The sequence below is a fragment of the Pholcus phalangioides genome, unplaced genomic scaffold (genome assembly GCF_987345545.1).
Source record: "Pholcus phalangioides strain wild (caught in Gottingen) unplaced genomic scaffold, Ppha-v1.0 ptg000002l_1, whole genome shotgun sequence".
Lineage (NCBI taxonomy): Eukaryota > Metazoa > Arthropoda > Arachnida > Araneae > Pholcidae > Pholcus > Pholcus phalangioides.
In genome coordinates, this window is record NW_028301595.1 from 11,870,025 (window position 1) to 11,884,633 (window position 14,609).

General features: G+C 34.2%; 1 protein-coding gene across 1 annotated transcript in view; it reads left to right on the top strand.

The window, feature by feature from the left end:
• The window catches only part of LOC149089419 (QRFP-like peptide receptor), a 58,208-nt gene that overhangs the window by 14,882 nt on the left and 28,717 nt on the right, over positions 1–14,609 (top strand). The window lies entirely within an intron of this gene.

Consider the following 14,609-nt stretch of genomic DNA (forward strand, 5'->3'; position numbering starts at 1 on the left):
GAAAAATTGTTGTTCTAAGATTTTCAGGACACTTAAAATGTTGCTCAACGTCAAAATATTTGGTTATTCATGAACATTCTTAATTGAAATAATCAATGTTCAATTATTTCTCCCAAGGAAATCCGAAGATATTTATTTTTCATGGAATGCGAGATACGCAAGTGCTTACAACCTGAGTAAAATATTTTTAAAAGAATTCTGCAACGCATGTGCATGTACCGTAAATTTAATATTTCATGGCAGAGCAACTGATAAAAAATTGAAAAGGGTTCTTTGTTCGTATATAATAAGATTCTTATTCACATTAAAATTCATATCCGGGAAAGGAATGGCAATCTAAGAAGAGATTAATTTCTAATATTTGTATTCCAAGTCAATTCTTCAACCAAATGCGAGACGTTAATTACTGAGAGGTAAGGATTTAAAACAGTGGAAATGTAAAGCGAGTCAACTTAAGTCATTGAATTCAATTATCGTCAACGGTGAAAATATCTCGTTTATTTCAGTATATTTAAGTTGTTTTTTTTTTCCCGAGACAGCTTTGATCTTATTTGAAGAGATTTAGGAAGCAGAAGAGATAAAAATCTATCTCTATGGCGAAATAATATTGGCGTTACGATAAACTCTCATATCTCTTCATTTAACTTAATTATATCTTTTGCAAACAAACGCTGGTTGAGTCAAAAAAAATTTTCATTTTAAGGTGGTTAATTTCCCTTCGAAAGATTTTCTTCTAAAAAAGAGCTTTATTTTTTATTTAATAATCAGTTAATTTTCTGTTCTTTAATTGAAATCTATTTATTCATAACAAATACCAACATGGAATCAATACGATCCAAAATCTGTTCAATGCAAGAAGCGAGATTTCATCGAAAAAAAAAGATTAATTTTTTTCTATACTTTATGATTATAAGTATCGATATAATTACAGTATGCAATAGGAGTGTCAAGCTCGCGGCCCGTGACGTTCCAACCGGATCCAAAATTTTGTCTTTTCTTCAAATTTAAAAAAAAGAATATTTTTGTTGTTAAAAAGTGTAAAGAATTTGTCTCAAAAAACGGCAGTGAGAGAGAGCCATTACGTATAATGAAATTAGCTACATATTCCAGAAACATTCCACGATTTACAGCGACGGTTACTTGGTTCGGGAATGGATGATAATTTATAAAAGCCACAGAAAAAATCTATCTTAAATTTGTGCAACCATTTGATGATATCTTCATGTCGAGATGTATTTTGGTCGAAAGAATAACTGCAACAGGTGATAATTTTCGTGGCCAATTGAAAGGAATATCCTCAAATGTACAGTGTAATAACGCTCAATAAAATTTCGGGTACTCAAGACATGACTGTTTCTCCGGGCATGCAATATTAACATGGCGGGCAAAAATATAAATTTCCCTTAGAGACTCGAAGAAAAGTTTTAGGAAATATATTCAGACACATTCTTAAACTGCAATTTTTCTACAGCGTCATTTATCAGCAGGCCCTTCGCTACAAAGAATTGGAAATAAAAAGCAACGTCCTTAAGCTTGTGAAAAACGTTTCAGATTTCATCCGATCCAGAATCCTCCAAGCACCGCCAATTTCAACAATTTCTTACAGTTTTGGAGAGTAAATTCGAGAGGCAATCTCATTACACAGAAATGTATTGGTTTTCTTGTCACGAAGTTCTAAAAAACATTTCTGTTTTAAGTCTTAAACGAGGTAAAACTATTTCTAGAAATGAAAACATTAACATGTTTCATTTCTTAATGATAAGACACGGGTGCGACATTCTTAATTCATGTTACGGGACATTTGAATTACTCAAATATCCAGTTCCAAGGGAAAGATCAGCTAACAACGCATATTTCCCATGCACGGGGAAGTTTTAGGTGTAAATTGGATTTGCTCGAAAGCCATTTACGAGAGAATATTTTCAATTACCTTCTCAATCAATAAAAACCTTGACAGGTGAGTAAAATTAATTTTATGCAAGATATACAGAAGACTGGATGTTGTGAAGATATTTATTATTTGAGATGTTAATTTTTTAAGGAAGGAAAAAACTCATCTCTGCCTCTACCGGGAGTCGAACCCGGGTCCCTCGATTGCCGGACGAGTGCTCTGACCACTAAGTTACAGAGGAGATAGAGATTTTCCTTCGCTAGAGCGTATATATGCCGAACGGAACCGTGCAATGGACGGTGAAACCGATCAGCTGATAGCTCATGGACGACGAGCCACCAGAGGGCTATATATATGGCATGAATGTCGCTCTTCACTTGTTAATACAAGATATACAGAAGACTGGATGTTGTGAAGATATTTATTATTTATTATTTTATTAAGGAAAAAACTCATCTCTGCCTCCGGCAATCGAGGGACCCGGGTTCGACTCCCGGTAGAGGCAGAAATGAGTTTTTTCCATTTCTTAAAAAATTAACATCTCAAATAATAAATATCTTCCCAACATCCAGTCTTCTGTATATCTTGTATTAACAAGTGAAGAGCGACATTCATGCCATATATATAGCCCTCTGGTGGCTCGTCGTCCATGAGCTATTAGCTGATCGGTTTCACCGTCCAATGCACGGTTCCGTTCGGCATATATACGCTCTAGCGAAGGAAAATCTCTATCTCCTCTGTAGCTTAGTGGTCAGAGCACTCGTCCGGCAATCGAGGGACCCGGGTTCGACTCCCGGTAGAGGCAGAGATGAGCCTTTTCCTTCCTTAAAAAAAAAAAAAATTAACATCTCAAATAATAAATATCTTCACAACATCCAGTCTTCTGTATATCTTGTATTAACAAGTGAAGAGCGACATTCATGTCATTAATTTTATGGTTTATTTCTAATTCTTCTTTCACTTTCCTTCGATTCCAAATGAAATTTTTTTTTTAAATCTTTATAATTAATTTAATTATAGTTATTGACAGTTTTTAATTATCAAACAAAAATTCATTATTAATTTACAGATATTTTTATTATTAATTTTTAATAATTGGCGGCCTACATGAAAGATAATTTTGAAGCAAATGGCCCAGGAAGCAATTCGGTTTGACACCTTTGGTATACAGGGTGCCCTGTTAGTCTTGATGTGGTGTTTATCTCATCAACCGTTCGCTTTATAGGTATGGTTCTAATTTAAAAAATGCATGTATTAAAGAACGACATCGTACTAGTTTCAAGAATGGAAATACAGTGTTTCATAAAATAAGAAATCTAAATTTTTATACGGTCCCCATGACCTTAATTTTCAATCAGAAAGTTGTTGCCCTGTCTCTCTTGAGATCAATAAAAAAGTTGCATGTTTCTAAGTTGATTATTGACTGAGATATTTTAATTCAAAAAATGAAGAAAAGTTCGGAAAGAACAGTATAAAGTAATGGACAACGCTCCTTTTCCTCGTTTATGTTGTTTTTTTCCCAACTTTACTCCGATATTTTAATTCAAGTATCTCAGTGAATATTGAACATAGAAATGTGGAATTTCTTCTTTGTTTTGTTGGGCTCAAGAGAGACAGGGTAACAATTTTCCAATTGGAAGTTAGAGGGCAGGACACCACATGGAAATTTAGATTTTTTATTTCATGATATACTATATTTTTACTCTCGAAACTGGTAGAGAATGATTTCTGAACACATTTCAGCAATTTTTACATTATAACTATGCGTCTACGGCGAATGGTTGATGAGATAAAGGCCAAATTAGGACTTACAGGACACACTGTATATTTTAGTATAGAATTTTGAATTATTTAAACTTGTATAATTCGATATACATTCTCCATCAGGGTTGAGGAGTGGTATTCAATTACAAGAAGGGAGTAAGTTCCAAAAACAGGTTCATTTCAGCACTGACATTATTGCTGTGGCATCCAATATTACGGAATCTTTTTAAGCCTTTATAAACGGCAATTAGAAATCGCTGAACTTCCCTCCCCCCTTCAAGATGCTTTGGTCTTTGTTAATGAAGTAAGCTTTCTTCCGATTTTCAGTAGGCGACAACTAAAGGATACAGAGGAAAAGTTTTCCATCGAGAAATCAACTTTACAAAATATCTAGATTCGTCTCGTCAATGCTGAAATAAGATGCTTTTATGGACGCGAGATATCTCGTCATTGCCGCTTAAGTGGTTAAGTCAACGCATACCTAAATTTAAAACTTTAGTATGACATGCGCTAGTCTTTCGATGTCGTTAAATGTAGATCATTGTTCTTCAACTGCTGGTCTACGGACCGGTGCCAGTGCGTGAGAATTTCATGCCTGTCCTCGATAAATTTTGCACAATTTATGTAGCCTATACATAATTCTAGATTTAATTAAATAATATACCGTCTCTATATTGGTTTTAATTTTTATCTTGGCCGTGAATAGTTCTGTAAATTATTTTTTCTCATTTATTTAGTTTTTGCAGTTCCGTACATTGCTTCTCTTATTCATTCTTCTATTTGTCAGTCTACAAATTGGGATGCACTTTCATACTTGTCTGCCACCATGGTCAGATCCCGTTGAATGGGGAAGAGCTCATCACCCTAGATCAGGGGTTCTTAACTTTTTTAGTTCCACGGACCCCCTTGTGCCAGTAGAGTGAAGATCACAGACCCCTCTCTCTGAAAAGCACTTCATAAAATATAATAAAATCAAAACTACGAAATAGTCATGCAACGAGAATGTGTTTCTTCTTCGACACCTTCGAAATAGACAGTAAAACTTGTTTTAGGCGGGCATTACACTATAAAAGTTTGATAAAACATCTTTTACAAAACTTTTATAATATAATTCCGACCTGAAGCAGAATCGTAAGAGGCCAGGTATATTTTCAAAAAGTTGGACATGTTTCCGCGTAATCAAAATTTGTTTATGAATAAAAATCAGTGGAGAGACAGTTCTTCGATTTAAAATTCATAAAGACATCAGATGTTTCCGAAAGAACGAAAAATGTGTGTGCGCGAACGATAAATAAAATTAAATCCACGTTATATGTGTCTATTTTAAACACTTTCCCGCTATATACGGTTTTTTGCTTCTTTTTCTTTACATAAACAAAATCTCTTGAAAATTTGATGACTTAAAGACCCGTTTCTGATAAAGTTAACAACTTTTATGGTTATTGACAAAATTAATTGGTGGAAGAGTCTTTCTTTCCAGTGCATATCTGCGCCAAAAGCAATGAATGATAACTGGATGAATTTCTTTTTCACAAAAGTAGCGAAACCAGATGCATTACCAATTATCGCAGGAGCTCCATCAGTACAAATTGAATGAAGTTCCTCTTTCCAGTCACAATTTTGTGTGAAAAAAATGTTTTTATCATTTCGAAAACATCGATAGCCCTTGCAGTTTCCGAAAGATGCTCACAAAATGGAAATTCTTCTTCGATGGCTCCAGCATGCACATAGCGAGCAAAAACAAGAAACTGACAGCATTTAAAAATATCTGTATCCAACTGCATACTGAAGGAAAATGGCTAAGTTGCCAATTCCTCGATGAAATTACGTACAATTTCTTAACTACTTAACGAAATTAAGTAGTATTAATTACTTAATTTCGTGCAGTGTATGAAAAAATGTATTTAGTTGAATTTTCTCTCAATCAATCTCACGGACCCCCTGAAATGCTCTCACGCACCCCCAAGGGATCCATGGACCCCTGGTTAAGAAAACCATGCCGTGGATGAAGAGCTCTCTCCCTACCGCACCTGAAGTGTCCACCGATAGATGGTGCCTCAATAAGCTCTCGCCGGAAGTTCCCTCTGTCCAAGGCGAGAGTAGAAGTACAATATGACTTTCTCTAGAGAGAAAGATTCAACACCCAACTCGAACGGTAGTGAATTGCTCCATGGTGATATGTGACCAGAGTTGATGTGCGGTAAAGTAGTAGTAATCTGCAAATTATTTCTCTCATTTATTTCTTTTTGCATGCCCACAAATTATGTCCCTTATTTACGGCATTTATTTTTTCCAGGGAAGCAAATTTCCCGTGTTTCAAAGTGTATAACACTTTTGGACCCTGGTGCCACAAATGTGTGGAGTGCTTTTTCATGGCGTAGAATATTATTTTTTGACCTCAGAGGGTTAAGTTCTAACTTAAACGATTGGGTGATTTTTTTCCGATAGAATTATTGTGAATAATGAACTTCGGGGGATTTCATCAGAGGCCAGACCTTAAAGTTGAACTTTCAGGAGGGTTGCTAAAATTACTTCCCGGAGAAAGTGCCGCCAGGAAATGTGTGATTCATTATATAAAATTCTGGAAAAAATTGCATGTGAAGATGAATATACCCTGCATCATCATGGCTGAAAAAATTTGAACGAAGTGAATTATTTCTTCTAAAAAGGAAAATTTGAAAAAATAATAATAAATATTTGCCGGCATTTATATGTTTTTAATGAATTTTTGGATTTTGGTTTATTGTATTTACATTTCTATTACCTTGCTGTAATTGGATTGTTTTCTGTAGCTTGGGTATATTGTATTTAAATAAATAAATAAATGTTTTTGTACCTCATCAATATGAATCTCAATCTTGTATTTCCTACATTAGCATTCACTCGCTAACTGGGAGGGGAGGGGGGGACCCCGCACCGTATAGCATTTGCCGTGTTTGATATGACCACTCTCGTAGCACCATCACAAAATTTTTTGAGTTGTTACGCTGTTCTCTCGTTTGTCGTCATATCTTAAGCGTATTGCTCTGTGCATCCTTTTTGTGTGGAAATCAAATACATAAGTGGATTGAGGAAATCAAATCATATCTTCCTTGGATAGGAACCCCACACTCAAGCATCCTACGGGAAAGGAAGTGATGAAATTTTTATGAAGAGATGCACGCATTTTTTTTTTCATTTTTTTCCCCTTTTTGGGAGTTCAAAAATATTAAAAAGATGTATTTTTTTTATTTAAATTTTTTATGAATGCATTAAAACTGAGGTTTTCATGTTCTTTGCTGTTTTTCAAAATATGGGGAAAAAACAATAGCTGAAGCAATTACTAATTAGTTTTCTAGATAGATATATTGAATCGTTAATTGCATATGAAGAATAATCCGGAAATCGGCATGACGTGCTATTTCGTCATAGCCAGATGACCGGTTAATTTTTTCCCCCTGTTCGTAGTTGTAAAAAAAGTTGAAGACACACTTTCTTAGATTAATTTTTTTTTTTCAGTTATGAATTGGCTCTCAAAAGCTAGATCAAAGCTAAATTCTCTGTGGAAAAGGCCCAGTTAAAGAATCGATCTCTTTGTCTCTGAACGTGGAGTTTCACGATGGTACATTGAATATATCTTGCATATTTTTGGGAAATGTCAGATTTTAATCAGAGATTTCTCATTTCGAACTGCACTTTTGTGAGTGAGAGAGAAGGCATTATAAAAGCCTGCGATTTGAACTACTCCTGTAAATCCTTTTGAAATTGATTCACTGCAATATTAGTATTGATGCAAAAAAAACCGCGAAATAAGAACAGTTCTATTTTTCTCCGTTAACATGTAGAAAATGAGTTGTTATTTTGGCAAAAAAAATTTCATTATTAAAACAGCTAAAAAACAACGAACGTAAATTCTGCGATAGTTTTTTTAAGGCAAATTGAAAAACAAAAATCCAGTTTCTTTTTGTGAAATTCCCAGAGGTCTTAGAAATGATATTTCCGCTTTTGCTTCCTGGAATTCTTTGTATGCACTTGTTTCTGTTTCTTGAATTTTCTTTGATTTCTTGCTTATTTGCTTGAGCAATTTTGTGTTTATTCTTTAATAGTTATATTCCGTGTTCGATGTTGGAACAACTGAGAAAAGAAGTCAATAATCACCCCTTTGTTGATACTCATATCTTTTCGCACAATTATTCATTTCTTGCTGTACCGCACAAATTAGTTTTCCCATTTCCTGAAATTGTATCCTTCATGAAATTGGTTCGCAGATGTAAAAACGTTGAACACGTTTCCTTAAATTTTTTTTTCAATTATGAATCGGTTCTAAAAAACTAAATTAATGCTAAATTCACTGTGGAAAAGTCACGGTTAGAGAATCGATAACTCTCAGCATGGAGTTTCGTGGTTGTACATTAAATATATCTTGCACATTTTCGGGAAATGTCAGATTTCGGTAAGAGATAACATTTCGGACTGCACTTTTGTGAGAGAGAAGCATTCAGCATGTGATTTGAACTTTAATCCTTTTGAACTTAATTCACTGCAATATTAGCATTTATGCAAAAAAGCCACAAAACAAGAACAGTTCTATTTTTCTCCATTAACATGTAAGAAATGAAACGTTATTTTTGTAAACAACATTTTTTTGTTACTAAACACGGTTGAAAGAAACGAACGTAAATCCTACGATATTTTTTGTTGGAAATGCAAATAAAATCCAGTGTTCGCAGTTTTCAGAAATGATATTTGCGCTATTGCTAAATGGAATTCTTGGCATGCACGTGTTTCTGTTTCTTCAATTTTCTTTGATTCCTTGCTTATTTGCTCGAGCAATTTTGTTAATTTTTGAATATTTATCGCCTGTGTTCGATGTTGGAGCAACTGTGAAAGAAAGAAAAATAAGTTCTTTTGTTTGTCCTCACATCATTTCTCACGATTATTTATTTCTGGTCGTATATAGCAAATTATTTCTCCCATTCCTGAAATTATTTCTTCTGTGAATTCATTCACCTTATATTTTCACTGGAAGCAGATATAGAAAAGTTGAACAATACACTGCCTTAACGGGGTTGGTGCACGCAAATTTTCCAAAAAAAAATTCGAATTTTCAAATATTATGAAATTTTCTGCATCCAACTGTGTTCAAGTTTTTGTTCTACGTGCACTAAAAATGTTTTTAAATATTTTAATATAAACTGCTGGCAAGCATTACATAAGCCAATGTTTTCCACTAAAATGCTTTTTTTTCTCAAAACTAAGTCTTTTGTTAGATAAGGAGAATTTTTTCAAGCACCACTCATTCAAATGTCTTGAAACATTGTGTGTGTCTCAACATTATGGTATTACATGTTTTAAAACGAGGATATTTTATTAAAATAATTTTAAAAAGTTTATGGTACAAAATATGGGTGAATTTTAGTGATTTTTGAAAAAAATTTGCAAGTTGTTGAAGTTAAAATTCCAGAAAAAAACAACGAACAATTAAAATCCTAAATGCTCGCGTTAAATTGTATAAAAACATCCATAGTATTTAACAAAAAAAAAATCGAGTGAATAGAAAATTTTTGTACATTCCTTAATGGAAAGATTTTTTCCTATAGGCTAGCATAGGAAGCCAAGATCTTGCAACAAACCCCTTAAGTTCTTTTTTTTTTTCAATTATAAATCGGCTCTCAGAAGTTAAGACAAAGCTAAAGTCACTGTGGAAAATTCACGGTTAAAGAATCGATATCTCTGCCACTGTGCATTGTGTTTCACTGTGTGATACATTAAATATATCTCGCACATTTTTTGAAAAATGTCAGATTTCAATCGGAGAGTCTCATTTCGAACTGCACCTTTGTGAGAGAGAGGCAATCGTTCTGAGTTGAACTACGCCTGTAAATCCTTTTGAAATTGGTTCACTGCAGTGTTAGCATTAGCGCAAAGAAGCAGCTAAACAGGGGCAGTTTTGTTTTTCCTCTCCGTTGGCGCGAAGAAAACGAGTGAGTTTTTCATTTTTATTTATTCATTTATCACTAAAAACTGTTGAAAAACAACAAAAATATATTCAACGATATTTTTCGACGGAAAACTTCAACAAAAAAAAAATTCCAGTTGTTTCTAGTCCAATTCCCAGAAGTTTCAGAGATTTTCGATATCGCTTCCTGGAATCCCCCTATTTGTTTCCGTTTCTTGAATCTTCTTTGATTTCGTAGATATTTGTCTGAACCATTTTTGTTTATCTCCTTGAATATTTATTTTCTGTGTCCGATGTTGGAACAAATGTGGGAAAAAAAATTCAAATAATCGCTTGTTTGTTTTGGAACGATCTTCTCCATTTTGTTCCAGTATCTATCTTCCCACTTTCATTCTTTACAAAAAAGAATGTTATCGGTGAACAGGGATGTAGTTAAAAATGTTTTTTGGACTGATCAAAAATTTAACATCTTCCTCCAAAATCAAAAGCTACGTGGGATTTTAACACGATCGATTCGAGATGTAATTCTTAGAAATAATTTACTAGTTCTTCGAAAAGTATTTAAATAGAAACTGAATAATATCCGAGAATAAATTAAATTATAAGATCTGTTGGTATTGCAAAAACAAAAACAAATTAGTTTAAATTATGAATTACAAATATATTATGCGAGAGAGAATTATAAACGTATTCTGAGTATATTTTTCTGGTGTGTGAATAAATTTCTAACTCTCTCTCTCTCTAATTATTTAGGAAATGAAAGATCAAAATTCAAAAAATTCAAAATCAAGTTTTGGAAAATTCTTAAATTATCCAACAACAATTATTCTCAATAATCTCCTATGAGCAGATTATAAATTGATGATGAAATTTTTGTTTAACTGGTTAAAATTGCGTATTATCATTATCTTGTTCATTTACTTTGTGCAAGTATACAAGTCGTACTTATACTTTATGCATATTATACATATTTGAATAGCTCGCCCAGTCGGCCCCGTTTTATCGGATATCAACGATTCCAGCATACAATATCTGATTAAGTAGGGTATTTGATTATGCAGAGAAAAATGCAATTGTTCTTTTACAACGTTAGTATAGTTCGTGTATTGAATACTGATGAAGGATCAATATTAATGAAGCTTCTCGAATAAATATCAGACATCAAAAATGAAATGAAAATTCTATTTAATTAAAATTATCATAATACCGAAGATTTTTATTTTTAATTAGGAAAGTTAGCGCCCTCTGTGAAAAACTAAATGTACGTATTGAAGACAACTTGAATACTAGGAGGCCAGTGCATACTCTAATTTATTTATTTTTTAATCTTAACTTGATAACACATATCTGCCATTAATTTCAAATGTTTCGTTCAATAAAAAAGTTATGTGTATAGTGGTTGATGTGTATTAGCAGTTGGGGGCGTAAAGTGTAATATCCGATTACGAGTAGTTGCTTTGTATCTCCAACAAAAAAACTCCATGTTCATAAATGCAATATTCATTGAGATATTTGAATGCGGGAAAGAACAGCATATGAAGCTTAGAATGAGCTTCGCCGTTAGTTCATGCGGGGGTTTTTTTCAGAGATTTTTGAATTTTCTAATATCTCAGCGAATATTCCACTTATAAACATGGAATTTTTTCGTTGGCTCAAGAAAGAGTAACAACATTTTCATTGGAAGTTAGAAGACAGGGAAACATTATAAAAAGTAAAATTTTGTACCTCTTACACTACCCTTAGTAAAATGGATAACATATCTAAAACACAGGCAGGATTTAAATTTTTTTTTTTCAATTAAAAGTCTGTTTCTATAGCCAACTGCTCACGAGTTATTTGAGCCAAAAAGGGGCTCAAGTTTTCATCCTGTATATTGCTTTCTCTCTTTTCACTTTATTATTTAAACCTACTTAGGGGGTCATTCAAGTATTACGTCAGTTGGGGTAAATCAAGAAACTATCCATACTTAGAATAAGACAACCATAAGTATTCTTTATGGGCATTTTATAATATTTTATCATGTATATATATATTGTTTATAATTTTTGTTAATTGTATTTTTAATTGGGTTGCTGTATTTTTAAAATATATGACATCCATATTTTTATGGGCATCTTTTTCTCAGCCACCTCGTTGGGCATTTTGCCTGTTGTGGTGTTGTATTTGTATTTGTCAGCATCGATGGGGGCATGGGGTTTCCGATTTGCTGACTTTTGATGACGAGGGAGGAGGGGAGATTTTTGGATGATGCTTACGTCATCAACCATCCTTTATGAAAATATGGAATATTCTTAATCGCATTATTTACCTCGGTGCGCCAAAAACGAGGAAAACCTCCTTTCGATAGTTTGCGGGCACTTGAAGTAACATTCCCCCCCCCCCACCTATTGATAAGTGCCCTATAGAGCCACTTTAGTGATCTCTAAATGTTTCGCGGATCCAAGTGATCTGGCAATGTGTTCGGGTCGCTTAAGTGCTCTGGAACTGTGCCACGCATCACTCAAGTGACCCGTAATTATGCCGCGGATCACTTAAGTAATCTGGAACGGTGTCGAGGGTCACTTAAGTGATGTAGAACCACACCGGGTACCCTAAAACTATGCCACACGTCACTGAAGGGATCTCTTAAGTGTTCTGGAACTTTGTCCCGGGTCATTTAAGTGATCTGAAAATGTACCACTGGCAACTAAAATGCTCTGGAATTGTACCACGGGTCACTTAAGCCATCTGCAAAAGTGCCGCTTAGTTCATTTTTACAAAATTAGGTTTGAGGAGGGCCCTGCCCTCAGATCATCAGATAACCCCCCAGGGCTATATTTTGACCGCGAGCCAAGAGCCTTTATGCGATTTACCATATATAGCTTGAAAAGTGGGTCACAATAAATTTATTAAAAATAAATTTTCAGTTCATAGCCTTCAAATAGCCACCACAGTGGTGGTTGGCTGAAGTTGGTTTTCTGTGATTCCCAACTTCAAGGCGCAAATGCGAGCCGATCTCCCCGTTAAAAAGTCTCGCCACAGAGAGCAACAGTCCTAAAAACAGTACAAATATTCAGGCATTACACTTCACTCACTTCACTTCTGAGATATAGATGGCAGCACTGAAAAATCATACACAACACGAGATACGCACTCAGACTGTTAGGTAACATACTTACACTTCCGGCACAACTCACTAGGTAGTAAATCGCCCATGGCGATAGACCTGAGTTGTGCTCGGCTTAAAAAAAAAAAGCCTTCAAATAGCATTGAAATTAACAAAAAAATTGATTATAACAACACATTTTCTTCCGAAATTTCAATTTAAAAAAAATATTTTTTTGCATTAAAAACTAAATTTTTGATCGTCGGGGGCACTAAGCTCCTATGCCTCTGTACGTCTCTGATCCCAACAATATGCGTTAGGATTCAGAGGGGCAGAGCTGATGACGAAATTTTGCTGACAAGGGGAGGTCAGAGTTTTGCTGACAGGGTGGGAGGGGGATTAAAAATTGCTAAAAATTTGTTGACGTAATACTTGAACGGCCCCTTATCGATTAGAAAAATATATACATGCTACATAGCGAAAGGGGGGTAAGGCATTTTACTAGCCAACTGTTGATCCTACAGGTATACTTCCAATTAGAAAAAGTTTCCAAATAACTTGTAGCTTTCAGATATTCCATTCATGTTACAAAGGGTTGTATAGTTATTAATATTAAAAAATAATAATTTTTACACAACCCCCGTGTACCCCAAAGTACAATTAAAAAGTTCTTACCCTGTCTGTCTTGATGCCAAGAAAAAAAAATCCAAGTTTCTGAGTGCAATATTCTGTGAGGTATTTTTTGAATTCGAATAACGCAGGAAATGTGGGAAAAAACAACTCTAAATGCGGAAAAACCATTTTACCCGCATTTAACGCTGTTTTTCTCCAGATTTCCTCCGTGTTTCGAATATCTCAGCAAATATTGCACTTGGAAAAGTGGAATTTCTTCTTTTTTTTCAATTTCATGCATATCATGAATCATTCTCACCAAATTGAATATGGTCCGTACAAAACTTTATATCCAATAACGGACAGTCGAACTCGGTTATAGTGACACTGAAGATTCCTCGAAATTTTGTCGTCACAGCCGAGGGTTACGATTTCAAAACTTTCCCTGACGGAAAGTACTATTAAATGCAATCAAATGAAGTTTTTTCATAGTGACTAAGTTGATGACATTTGATTGAAAGAAAATGTGGGAAATTGAGATCATAAATATATCTCCAATTCTCACCGAAAATTTTGCAAATTGTCAGTGAAATTGCAACACAATAATTCTTAGCGAGAAACGTGGTACTACAGAAAGTCTGCAGTGATTTAAAATGAAGTTCATGCAGAAAAAAATTGCAGCATTTTAAATATGTGAGATGGATATTCACAGTCATATGCATTACAACACAATTTATAAACTATGCGAATTTTCTGCATTTTCTGCTTTCGGTAATTGTGAATCATGGTTAGCTTCGCTGAAAAACCGCATATTTTTTTTTATAAAAAAATTTGGAAGAACAAAATTAAGGGTATGTCTCGCACATTAATGAGCAAGTCAAAGAGTCAAACATGTAATAAATCTCATTTTCAACGTCAGACATAATTTAACAACATCGCTTTATGTGAAGAGCACATTCACCGAGGTCACTGCGTTCTAAGCAAGGATCACTAACATTATTATTCTCTATTGGAACTAGTGTTACCCGAAAATGTAATTTTGAAGAGTAATTTCGCACCTCTCCAAAATTGTAAAAGTATTTCTGTAAAGAGGGTTTTTTTCCTTAGCGAGAAATAACTCTAATGAAAAAAAGTAACTAAAAATGTGAAAGAGTATTTTCAACTCCTTAACGAAATTTGGAGAAGTAAAATTGAATTTTGATGCGTAAATCTCACGCATCTAGATGCATATTGCCTAACACTGATTAGATCTAGTCTAGACCTTTTATTATTGACGTTACAACCGAGTTTGACCGTGACTAGATTTTCTTCATCTTTCA